Genomic DNA, 11967 nt, shown 5'->3' on the forward strand with positions numbered 1-11967 from the left:
ACAGAGCGAAATAAAAGAGTTATTGAATGCAAGAAGAAGTCGTGGGAAGAGTTTGGTAATAACATGGAAAGGCTAGGTCAAGCAGCAGGGAAACCTTTCTGGACGGTAATAAAAAATCTAAGGAAAGGAGGGAAAGAGGAAATGAATAGTGTTTTGGGTAAATCAGGTGAACTCATAACTGATCCCAGGGAATCACTGAACAGGTGGAAGGAATATTTGGAAATCTACTCAATATAAAAGGAAATTTTCCTGATGACATCGCGAACAACCGAGCTCATGGGGAGGGGGACAATGATGTTGGTGGAATGAAAGGATTGTAAATAAACTCCATTGTCATCAAAAAGCATAAATATATGAAATTAGACTTGAAATGGCGAAATATAGCGGGAAGGCGATGAAATGGCTTCATAGAGTAATAATATTAGCATGGAGGGTTAGTAAGGTAACTTTTGATTGGACAAAGGCAGCAAAAGCAAGGGAATAGGAAGGATTGCAACAAGTATCGAGGTTTCTCATTCATCACTATACCACGCAAGGTGTTCACGGGCATCTAGAAAGGGCGGGGGGGGGGGGGTTTCGCTCAGTGGTTGAGAGGAAGTTGGATGAAAACCCGTATGGTTTCAGACCACAGAGGGGCTGTCAGGATCAGATTTTCAGTATGCGCCAGGTAATTGAAAGTTTCTACGAGAGGAATAGACAGTTATGTTTATGTTTCATAGATCTAAAGAACGCATATGACCGAGACCAAGGGAAAAGTTGTTCATCATGCTGGGGGACTATGGGATTAAGGATACAATAGATTATTAAAATCAATCAAAGGCATTTATGCTGAAAATTGGGCTGCATTGAGAATTGACGGTAGAATGAGTTCTTTTACCTTTATTGTTCATATTTTACATGGATCATCTGCTGAAAGGTATCAAGCGGCAGGGAGGAATCCAGTCAGGTGAAAATGTCTGGCCTATACTAACGACTTGGCCTTAATGTCAGGTTGTTCCGAAAGTCTGCTGTCTAATATCTTGGAACTTGAAAATATGTGCAATGAGTATTGTATCAAAATTAGCCTTTCCAAGACTAGCTAGGTAAGAAATCCAACAGAATTGAATGCCAGATTGGGGATACAAAGGTGGACAGGTAGATAATTTTAAATAATTAGGATGTGTGTTCTTGCAGGATGGTAATAAGTAAATGAGATTGAATGAAGGTGCAGTAAAGCTAATGCAGCGATTTCGCAGTTACAATCAACAGTATTCTGTAAGAATGAAGTCAGCTCGCGATGAAACTATCTTTACATCGGTCTGTTTTCAGACCAACTTTGCTTTACAGGAGTTAAAGCTGGGCGTACTCAGGATATCTTATTCAAATGTTAGAAGTGACAGACATGAAAGTAAAGCGAATTATTTTTGGTACAAACATGTGGGAACAATGACAGGAGGATACGCGGAATAAGGAGATAAAGGATAAATTAGGAATTAACTCGATGGATGAAGCTGTACGCATTATCCGGCTTCGGTTGTGCAGTCATGTGAGGCGAATGGAGGAGGATAGATTACCTATGGACTCTGTTATGGAGGGTAACAGAAGTAGAGGGAGACAAAGACGACGATGGTTAGACTCAGTTTCTAACGATTTAAATACAAGAGCTATTGAAATATACGAGGCCACAGAACTAGACACAAATAGAGGCTTGCAGACATAACGGTATATGTACACTTACAGGAAGACTGATTGTAGTTATCTGACCATCTGACAAGTAACAATAACGGAGAGGTCTGGTGCCTGCACATCTCTCTCTGAGGATGTCAAGTTACTTTGCCAAGAGGAAACACGAACGTTGAATTTGCTCATATTTTTCCACTTATTTCAATTGTACCAAGTGAGTTGGCTACGCGGTTCGTGACACCTTGCTACCGGGAGATAATGAGTTCGTACCCCACCGTCGGCAGTCGTAAAGTAGTTTCCCATTTCACACCCGGCTGTACCTTAATTAAGGCAAATCCTAGCCCTGCCCTATCCTATCTTCGCTATAAGACGTAAAACAAATAACAACAATGAACGTCCTACACTACCACAGGGCTATGTTGGTATGTTCAGGTTTTTGTTTTTACAAGGAAAGTTCACTTTTGTGTCTCTGTTCTAGAAACGAAGTAGCTAGAGAATCCAAGTGTGCTGCTCACAGTTGCTGACCTTCTCCTCATTGCTAAACGACGTCTTTGCTGTAAAACGTTGGCGTCGATTTGGCACGTAGGAGTCGAAATTCAACAACTCAGCAGGCACGATCTTCATTATCTTAAGTGTTTAGTCTTGGATTTGTGGGGGGGCACCACCCCTTCCAAATATTTTGGGGGCCGAAGGTGTCTGGGTTCTATAGAATTCGCGCCCATTACTTCAAAATTTAAAATCGTCACAATTTTAATTATAGGAAACTGCGACACACCCGGTAGCGTACGTACCAATTTTTCTTTAACTTGCTTCTATTGCAAAAGTTTGCAAACTTTCAGAACTTACCAAAGACGAGATGAATGGTATAATTTGTAATGGTTGTTGTCACCTCGCAGCGTCGCTTCATTCTGATTTTGGAAATCCAGTCGTCCGAAAGCTTCGTGCTCATGAGGAGCCTCATCTTCGCTTGCAGTAAAATAATAACTTGTAATTTTTCAGCTGTAATTTAACTTTCAACGTCATTTTAGCACAAGAGTTTACCTTTCAGTAAGAACTTTCCAATGGGCAATTTGTCAATTAATCCCATTCTCAAATTGTGTCGAGGCAAATCTCTTTGTAATAACAGTTTCGTAACAATAGTCTGCAATTCATCCATCAGCTTTCGCTCTAAGTAACTCTCATTAACAGGTTCAGTTTTACATTCTCTTGTCTAGAGACACTCCGCCGACACAGTTCGATCCCGGCTCAGTGCTGGTACTTGGAGGTGCTTAAATTCATCAACCTTGTGTAGGTAGATTTACCTCCTGGAGGTCAAAATTCCGGTACTTCGGCGACTCCGAAAATTGTAAACGTAGTTAGTGAGACGTAAAAGTCTTTATTTTTTAAATTCGTTTTACATTGTATGACCTACATTGGACCACTCTAGTCAATTACACAAAGGATTTCTTCATTTTCTATCAGCCCAACAGATTTCATTCTGAGAGATGCTGCCTTCCTTTGTTCTGTTGAAAGTACCCTGCCATTAGACCTTCTATTGATCTTGGTCTCTAGCCTGGTGCGTGTGTCTTGAAATATCTTAATTTTTTCTATTTTGTTTTTAAGATCGTCTATTGTTATTTGTAGTTAATACCCTCCTTAATTTCCGTGATCCATTTAATCTTGGTCTTGCTACTCCATAATTTTTCACTTATTCTTCTGCTAATTTTGGTGTCAGGTGTTCTGATAAGATATTATTATTATTATTATTATTATTATTATTATTATTATTATTATTATTATTATTATTATTATTATTATTATTATTATTATTATTATTATTATCTGTCCTTCCCAACCACTGCAGTGGATCAGTGGTAGAGTGCCCCAAGTTCGCGGGTTCGGTCTCAGCTTAGATAGCTCAGTATCACCTGACAACATTAATTTAACTCAGCCATAGGAACCGTCGTGGTCGAATTTCGCTTTCGTTCTCGATGGCGCTTGGAGGGCTGAGGTGGAACACTTCCTCAATAGAGCGCAAGAGATCTGGTGCACGCCGCGTTAGTACAGTGCCGGATTTAGACCCAGGCTATTGCCTACGACGGCTTTTCCTCTCATTTTCAATCTTTCAGCTTGCAGGGAAATTTACCTTAAGAACACCATAGCCTCTAGCATAGAATTTTGTTACAACAAAACCCAATTCCGCTAAAGTCGATTCGCCGCTAGATTTCAGCAGTGCAGTAAATTTTGAGTTTCACAAATAACAAAACGCATGTAGTTTGATGTAATTTAATGCTTTCTATATTGTAACATTTAATTTCGTTTTGTTTCTGGAAGTAACGTCCGTTCAGCTGGCAGTGGATCCCTTCTAGGTTTACTCCACTGCATTGAGCCTCCATCTGAAAGTCTATGATTTTTCAAGTCCTGTTACAGGATTTTCGCAACATACATGAACGTTGATGACGCCAGCTGGCAAGTTTCTAAGCATAGAAACAAGTAACTGTTCTATGTTACTCCTTACGGCAATTCGAATTAGTTAACACAGGCTCGAAAGACGTCAAGGACACACATGATGCAGGACTTGGCTGTACTCCGAGAAAATAATTCCGTTATTTATTGTACAACTTTTAACAGCTGCGCGTTTTGAGTCACGTAGCTGTTACCTTGCATTCGGGAGACAGTGTCGGCAGCTCTGAAGACGGTTTTCCGTAGTTTCCCATTGTCACACCAGGCAAATACTGGAGCACTATCTGAATGAAGGCCACGGTCGCTTCCTTTCCACTCCTAGCCCTTTCCTACGTCATCGTCGCCGTAAGCCCTATCTGTATCGGTGCGACGAAAAAAAAAAAAAACAACTTCTGACAGATGTAATCTTACAGGTAAGCCATACACAACGATAAGACTAGGTAGTGTAAGATGTTCCTAACTACTTGACTATCTTTTAACAGTATAAAACTGCATTTAAATTGAAAAATATGAGAATATCTGCTTTTAAAATGGAAAATACGAAAATTAATATTCATTAAATAAAATACACATTCGTCGGACTTTGTACTTACACTTACTTCTTACCTGCTTACTTACACATACGTTATTTGAAGGGCGCCAGCTACCACTCAGTGCAGCAATAATAGAATGAGAATCTTGACTATCTCCAGGGTGTGGGGTAATAAGCTTACTTTTGACAACATACCATATAAGTTCTGGGAAAAAGAGATTGGCGTTCGGTTTCCCCATTAAACCTGAGGTTATCTAATTCTGTCACTGAAATAATACTATGAATTCATTTGATAAAACAAAATATATTCTTTAAATTGTATATAAAAAAATAGTAAGTCTTGTTGCGATAAAACAGATGAGAATATGAAATTATGACATTGCAACTGAAAGAAACTAGGCATGAATTTGAATTCTTCTAGACCGGATATTTAACAATTTATACAAAGTATATCCCTCACTCTTTCACTTGACTGTACCTTCAACGCTTTGAGTGTAATTACGACGTATTCCTTAAATCTGGTGTTTACTGTAAATGTGTCCATGTGACTGCTTCTTCTCCATATCATATGACATCTTTGTAAGTCTGTATGGTATAACTTCTTTGCAAATGTGTCCTTATATGACTCCATCAGTTCACCATCCACTTCTTCTCTCTTCATCTTCCCTTTAACTATTGACTCCCGTTGACTGACTGAGGCCTCTCCATCTCGCTCAGTTAATGGCCAACTGTTGCCTCTCCTTCCAGTAGAATAATGACTGACGCTACAGGATGCAGCCACCTTTTATAGACGTTGGTTGACGCACCTACGTAATCTCCAGAAATAACTATTATTTACTCCCACCTCGCGACAAATATTACATGTAATGGTGAAATCCCCCGGGGCTCCCAGTAGGTCTCTCCCAGCAGTGAGCGCACCGCCAAATGAGCACGATGACGTAGCCATGACGTGGCGATGACTTGACAGAAATGCCAGCAGTATTGCCCAATGTAACAATGTCACATCCACATCTGATATATAACAGTTCTCACTGTACATGTCTTGAGTGTTATTCTGCACATACGTATATATGCATACATTTAACTACAATCACGCAAGTGACAAGCATTGCAGAATTGAATTGAATAAGAATGATAATATAATAATAGTAATCTCACAGATAAAATAATAATAATACGGACATTATAATAATAATAATAATAATAATAATAATAATAATAATAATAATAATAACACAGGCATAATAATAATAATAATAATAATAATAATAATAATAATAATAATAATAATAATAATAATAATGCAGATATCAGTTTGTAACGGGATTTGAACCGTTACAGTAGCTATAAGCTATAAGCTCGAAACTCAGGCCTGAATTTCTCAATTAGCCTCACAATAGTTGCAAGAATTTTTCCCCAATTCAAAGAACGCGTATTTTTCGAAATTCCTCCTTTTTTGAACGCAAGAAAGACTAGATACTGCAATTTAATATTCGGGAATATCTTCCTCAATATTCGTTGAACAGTACCGGTAACATCACATTATATATTGCACAGGAAGGGGAGTTAGGGATTGGAATAACTTACCAAGGGAGACGTTCAATAAATTTCCAATTTCTTTGCAATAATTTAAGGAAAGGCTAGGAAAACAACAGATAGGGAATCTGCCACCTGAGCGACTGCCCTAAATGCAGATCAGTAATGAATGATTAAGACAAATTGTTAATATAGCATTAATGGAGAAATTTGACATGTCCTGCGCCACTTTATAGTAATAAAATAATGCACCACCCTGCTATCTCTCAAATTTTCAAGAAATGTGGCAAAACCGTTTACAAATAGAATTTCGACTGTCGTGCACCTGGTTGGCAGGTAACCAGTCTCCTAGAATTTATTGAACCACGTATGAATTCTGTAGGTCCTGCAGTGTGATATTTTGCTTGAAATCACCATTTTACTGTCACAGTTGATTCACATTCAACAAATTCTCAGACACGGTAAGCTTTCTTGTCACCACCGAATGCCGCCAGTTTTGTTATTGTAATTGTTGACGGCTATCTACTAGCACGCCATAGCCCTATTACGGAGACTTGGAGAGATTCTGTATCTGTTGTTGCTTTACTGTGTCTGGTGTAGTTATTGTACTATCAATGTTTCAAACCCCGGTGGGACTTACGAACGTGGTAAGTGGGATGTCCCAGAAAATAGCGTTGTTTTTGTAATCTAGGTGTATTTACTGTACTTTAGATAACAGCGACAACAATAGGATTTATAAACAAAAGTAGTGAAATATAGGTCTATATAAATGTATTGAACTCGATTGAACAATGTAAATAACAACAATTCCAGAAGAATTACAATGAGAAATTCTCCAGCTGGCTGGCGTTGTAATATTCAAAATGTGTGTTATCACGGATTTTATTACTTTACTCTGAAAATGATCATTGCTACACATTACAGTAATTCTATTGTTCTTTGAGTTCACTGCAACGTCGTCTGACTTCGACATGCTGTATGGTTCTGCCTCAGCAATATTCAGAATAGATGAATGTAGGTCTTCATTCTCTTCAGTTTGCGTCTCCATTAATTCTGATTTCATACGTCAGATGTCATTTTCATTACAGAACGTTTCTTCGTCCTTAGAAAAGCAGCTCCGATAAAATATCCTCTTTTGTAAACGCAGACACCATTCACATTGGGAGATTTTGACGTGATGCTCAAGGAGGAAAATCCGTACGATAATTATCAGAACCAACTTGCTCACGTTGAGATATCTAAATTCCTCCAGGAGACCCACAGAAGACAGACACAGTATCTAAGATTACTGAACGAACCGGAAATGAGAAAAATGTAATCCTTGCTAGATTTAAACTGCCGAATCGACAAATCCAACAATAAGACGGACTTAATAATGGAAACCCTAGATGAGGAAGGTTTCAGACTAGTAAACAGGAAATAAATACTAACACACATAGCAACAGATGGAATTAGTGCCATCGACCTCGTTTTCTGCAGAGGAATCATATTACACACTACAAACATAAAGGGCTATGAACATCTAATGCAGCCCCCATAAGGAAACACATCCCAACAGTCATATAGTTCTTCACACAAATAACTCGTGCAACAGAAAAAAATGGTATGGAAAAACGATCCTCCAGCAAGCTGGACCCAGAAATTCTGAAACAAGCCACCGGAAAAATTGAAAAGGAAGAGAACTGGTAGAAAATGGAAACTTCGACGAAGTCATGCGGATGGTAATCACATTAGTCCACACAATCACCAAACCAAGGAGGAGGCGACATGGTTCGACAGAGAATGTTGCACGGAGAGAAAAGAAATTATACGGGCTCTAAATAAAGCAAAAAAAGGACTAAGCTACTACGCAGAGACGAGGAAAATATAGGTACAAACAACCATTAAAGAGGAAAAGAGCAGACCAAAAGGAGAAAGAGGCAAAGAAGCTGGCAGAGGAAGCTAAGGCCGATCCCTTCCTCGAACTTAAGAAGAAACCCCCGCAGGAGAAATACCAGTGGAGAAATGGGAGGCACATATCAAGTATCTTAAGTAAACAGCAGAGAGACGAGGCTTCTTGACCACAAACTATAAACATGCAAAACTCAAAAACAAAAGAAGACGTACAGATAGCAATGAAACATGCAAGACCAGATAATATCTATATACAACACCTGAAGGATTCCGTTGATATGATGCAAGATCTCTGGGTAGAACAAGTGTCCTGAAGTAGGGGAGCAACAACCATGAATCATGTCAGTGTTTTCCTGGTCCAGGAGCATATGATGGTCCCGAAGTTTCACCGAAGACTGCGTTCGGCATTATCACTGACTTTGGTAGCAATTGCACTTCACTCCAATGTGAGCTTCGCTGCTATCGAAGTTGGTCGGAACACTTGATAATGCCGAACGCAGACTTCGCTGAAACGTCGGGATCATCACATGCTCCTGGACCATGGCCTACAAGCCCGAAAAACACTGACATGATTTGTAACACCGCTCGTGAAAGCCTCAATTGCTATAACAACTATGAAGATCCTGTGTAAGGGGGTGGGGAGACACAGCAAATCTAAACTCGTTCAGAGGCGTAGTTTTGGAAAAATACTACATTCAAATCAAACTGTTCACGAAAATCCTCAACAAGAGACTCCTAGCGATGACTGACAAAAATACCAGAATGGTCTTCATAGATTTCAAGAAAGCTTTCGACGTAATAAACGGGAAATTATTGATGAGAAAATTGAAAAGAATAATTGGGAATGGCCACTCTATAACAAGAATACTAGAACAAGTTATGGCGTATACTGCAATCATATCCAAATAAATAACAATGTTGCAACGTCAAGGAAAATCACCCAAACAAATGGCGTGCTGCAGGGAGACCCGATCAGTCCTACACTGTTTAACGCCTACACGGCAGATGTCACGAAAATAAAAGCAGCAGAATCGAAGGAAACTATCTATACCTTCTCCTTCTCCTCAACCGTTAGGTTGGTGGGTGACATGCATGTCGTCCAAGCGTCTTCTTTCTTTGGCCAATTGCTTCAAGTGGCAATAGGTGTATTTGCCTTCAATGCCGTCTATAAATTGAGTTCTTGATCTTCCTTTACTCCTCCTTCCTTCCAGCTTCCCTTCAATAAGGGTGGTGCACCAGTCAGAATGACGAATCAAATGGCCAGCAAAGCTATTCTTTCTTTTGTTCAAGGAGTCAACCAAGGTGCGTTTCTCACTTACTCTTTTGAAAACATTCTCGCTTGTGAGTTAGTCCAAGGTATCTTTAGTATTCGTCTCCAACACCACATCTCAAATGTCCTGAGTTTCGAAACATCTGCTTTTCTCATAGTCCACGTTTCAGAGCCATAGTTTACAATACTCCATATAAAAACTTTTCACAAAGTGCTTCCGCAACTCGAATTTAACATTTTTGTCTGTACATTGCTCAGAATTTTAAAAGAATGGTATTTCTGTATCGGTCATGTCCACAGTAAAAAGGAAATGCACTTTTTATTTTTCCGTAATGTCTGTCTGTCTGTCTGTCTGTCTGTCTGTCTGTCTGTCTGTCTGTCTGTCTGTCTGTCTGTCTGTCTGTCTGTCTGTCTTCTGTACGCGCATCACGAGAAAACGCCTGAAGAGAATTTAATGAAAATTAGTATGTAAACTCGGGGGATGAGCCACTACAATCTAGGCTATAAATCATTTTATTTACGCTGAGTGAAATGGTAGTTTAGGAAAATAGATCGCAAAATTGCGTATGCAAAAAGGAAATATCATTCGGGTTGAATATGAACAGGTGTAACTAAAGGGTTGGCAGGAGTAAAATTATCGGGGTCTCCTAATATATAAGGTTCAAGAAGGGTGAATAATAGTAGTATAGCTACTATAATGATAAAACCAAAAACATCCTTAAAGGAGAAATAAGGGTGGAATGGAATTTTATCTGAGTTTCTGTTTAGACCTAAAGGGTTATTTGATCCTGTTTGGTGAAGGAATAAGAGGAGAATTATAACTATTACAGCTACAATAAATGGTAGAACAAAATGAAAAGTGAATAATCGAGTAAGAGTGGCATTATCAACAGCAAATCCCCCTCAAACCCACTGAACTAAATCAATACCTAAATAAGGGACAGCTGATAAGAGGTTTGTAATTACAGTTGCTCCTCAAAAAGATATTTGACCTCAAGGGAGAACATGTCCTATAAAAGCTGTTCCTATAACTTTTTTTTTTTTTTTTTTTTTGCTAGTTGCTTTACGTCGCACCGACACAGATAGGTCTTATGGCGACGATGGGACAGGTAAGGGCTAGGAGTGGGAAGGAAGCGGCCGTGGCCTTAATTAAGGTGCAGCCCCAGCATTTGCCTGGTGTGAAAATGGGAAACCACGGAAAACCATTTTCAGGGCTGCCGACAGTGGGGTTCGAACCTACTATCTCCCGAATACTGGATACTGGCCGCACTTAAGCGACTACAGCTATCGAGCTCGGTGTTCCTATAACTAGAAACAAAATTACAACACCTGTAGAGGAAAAATTTAATTCTGAAATATTTATGTTATTATTCGTCCTATCGACAAATACTACATAAGTAAAGTTATATAGAATTAATTTACCGATCATTTATGTTTTATACATTTTACCGTACCGGCTATACATATACACGACATATACACGAATTTGTATTTTTGTCGCTAAGTCCGTATCAACGCCGAGCCACGACAAAATGGGTTAACAGAATTTAATGAAAATCGATTTAGTTTTATACAGTCCGGGAATAAGAAACTAAAGTCTAAGCTATAAACAATTTTATTCGCCCTGGATGAAATGGTAATTTAGGGGAAAGCACCTAAAATTTAATTCTTAAATAGCTATGTTTTGGCCCTATCCAAAAGTACTACAGACAAAAGTTACAGAGAATAGAATTCCGATCATTTATGTTTTATTCAGTTTTACCGTACGGACTATGGCAAGAGTGGTATTTCAGAGTTGGAAAAAAACTAAATGTGAAGGCCTACAATATCAAAAACTCATAAAATTGATGAAAAATGAAATGTCGTATGGCTTTTTAGTGCCGGGATATCCCAGGACGGGTTCGGCTCGCCAGGTGCAGGTCTGTCTATTTGACACCCGTAGGTGACCTGCGCTCGTGATGAGGATGAAATGATGATGAAGACAACACATACACCCAGCCCCCGTGCCATTGGAATTAACCAATTAAGGTTAAAATCGCCGACCCGGCCGGGAATCGAACCCGGGACCCTCTGAACCGAAGGCCAGTAGACTGACCGTTCAGCCAACGAGTCGGACATAAAATTGATCAACAGCGTTGACCGTTGTTTATTGTGATATTCTTTGTCTCTTGTGCTGCCACTCATCTCCGATAGATGGAATTACTGCTGCGTATTGAGTATAACAGCCTGTTTGAATATTAGCGGGAAATAGCTGGGGAGTTAGATAACTTTCTTCTTTAGCATGCCATTCCTCTGGTTCACACATTTTCTGATACTGCTGGTACGTAACACATTGGCTCATCATAGTATTCCGGCTTTTCGATTCCTACTCTGACGCGCTGATTGGAATGATCAGTGTGCACACTTAACGGGATAATGGCAGAGGCTCACTTATGGCCTGGTCTAGAATTACAGTTTCGGCCTATTGCAAATTATAGCACCACAATTTACGAAATAACTGAAAACTCAACCCTGAAAAGAGCCATTTCTTAAGAAAAGTTTCTTCGTCTTCACTTTTATTAAATTCTACACTCTGTCATTATAATGAAAACTCCCCAACTTGATTGTGACTGATGGTAAGCAAGAGGGTCTA

Source organism: Anabrus simplex, chromosome 9 (assembly GCF_040414725.1).
Source record: "Anabrus simplex isolate iqAnaSimp1 chromosome 9, ASM4041472v1, whole genome shotgun sequence".
Taxonomy (NCBI): Eukaryota; Metazoa; Arthropoda; class Insecta; order Orthoptera; family Tettigoniidae; genus Anabrus; species Anabrus simplex.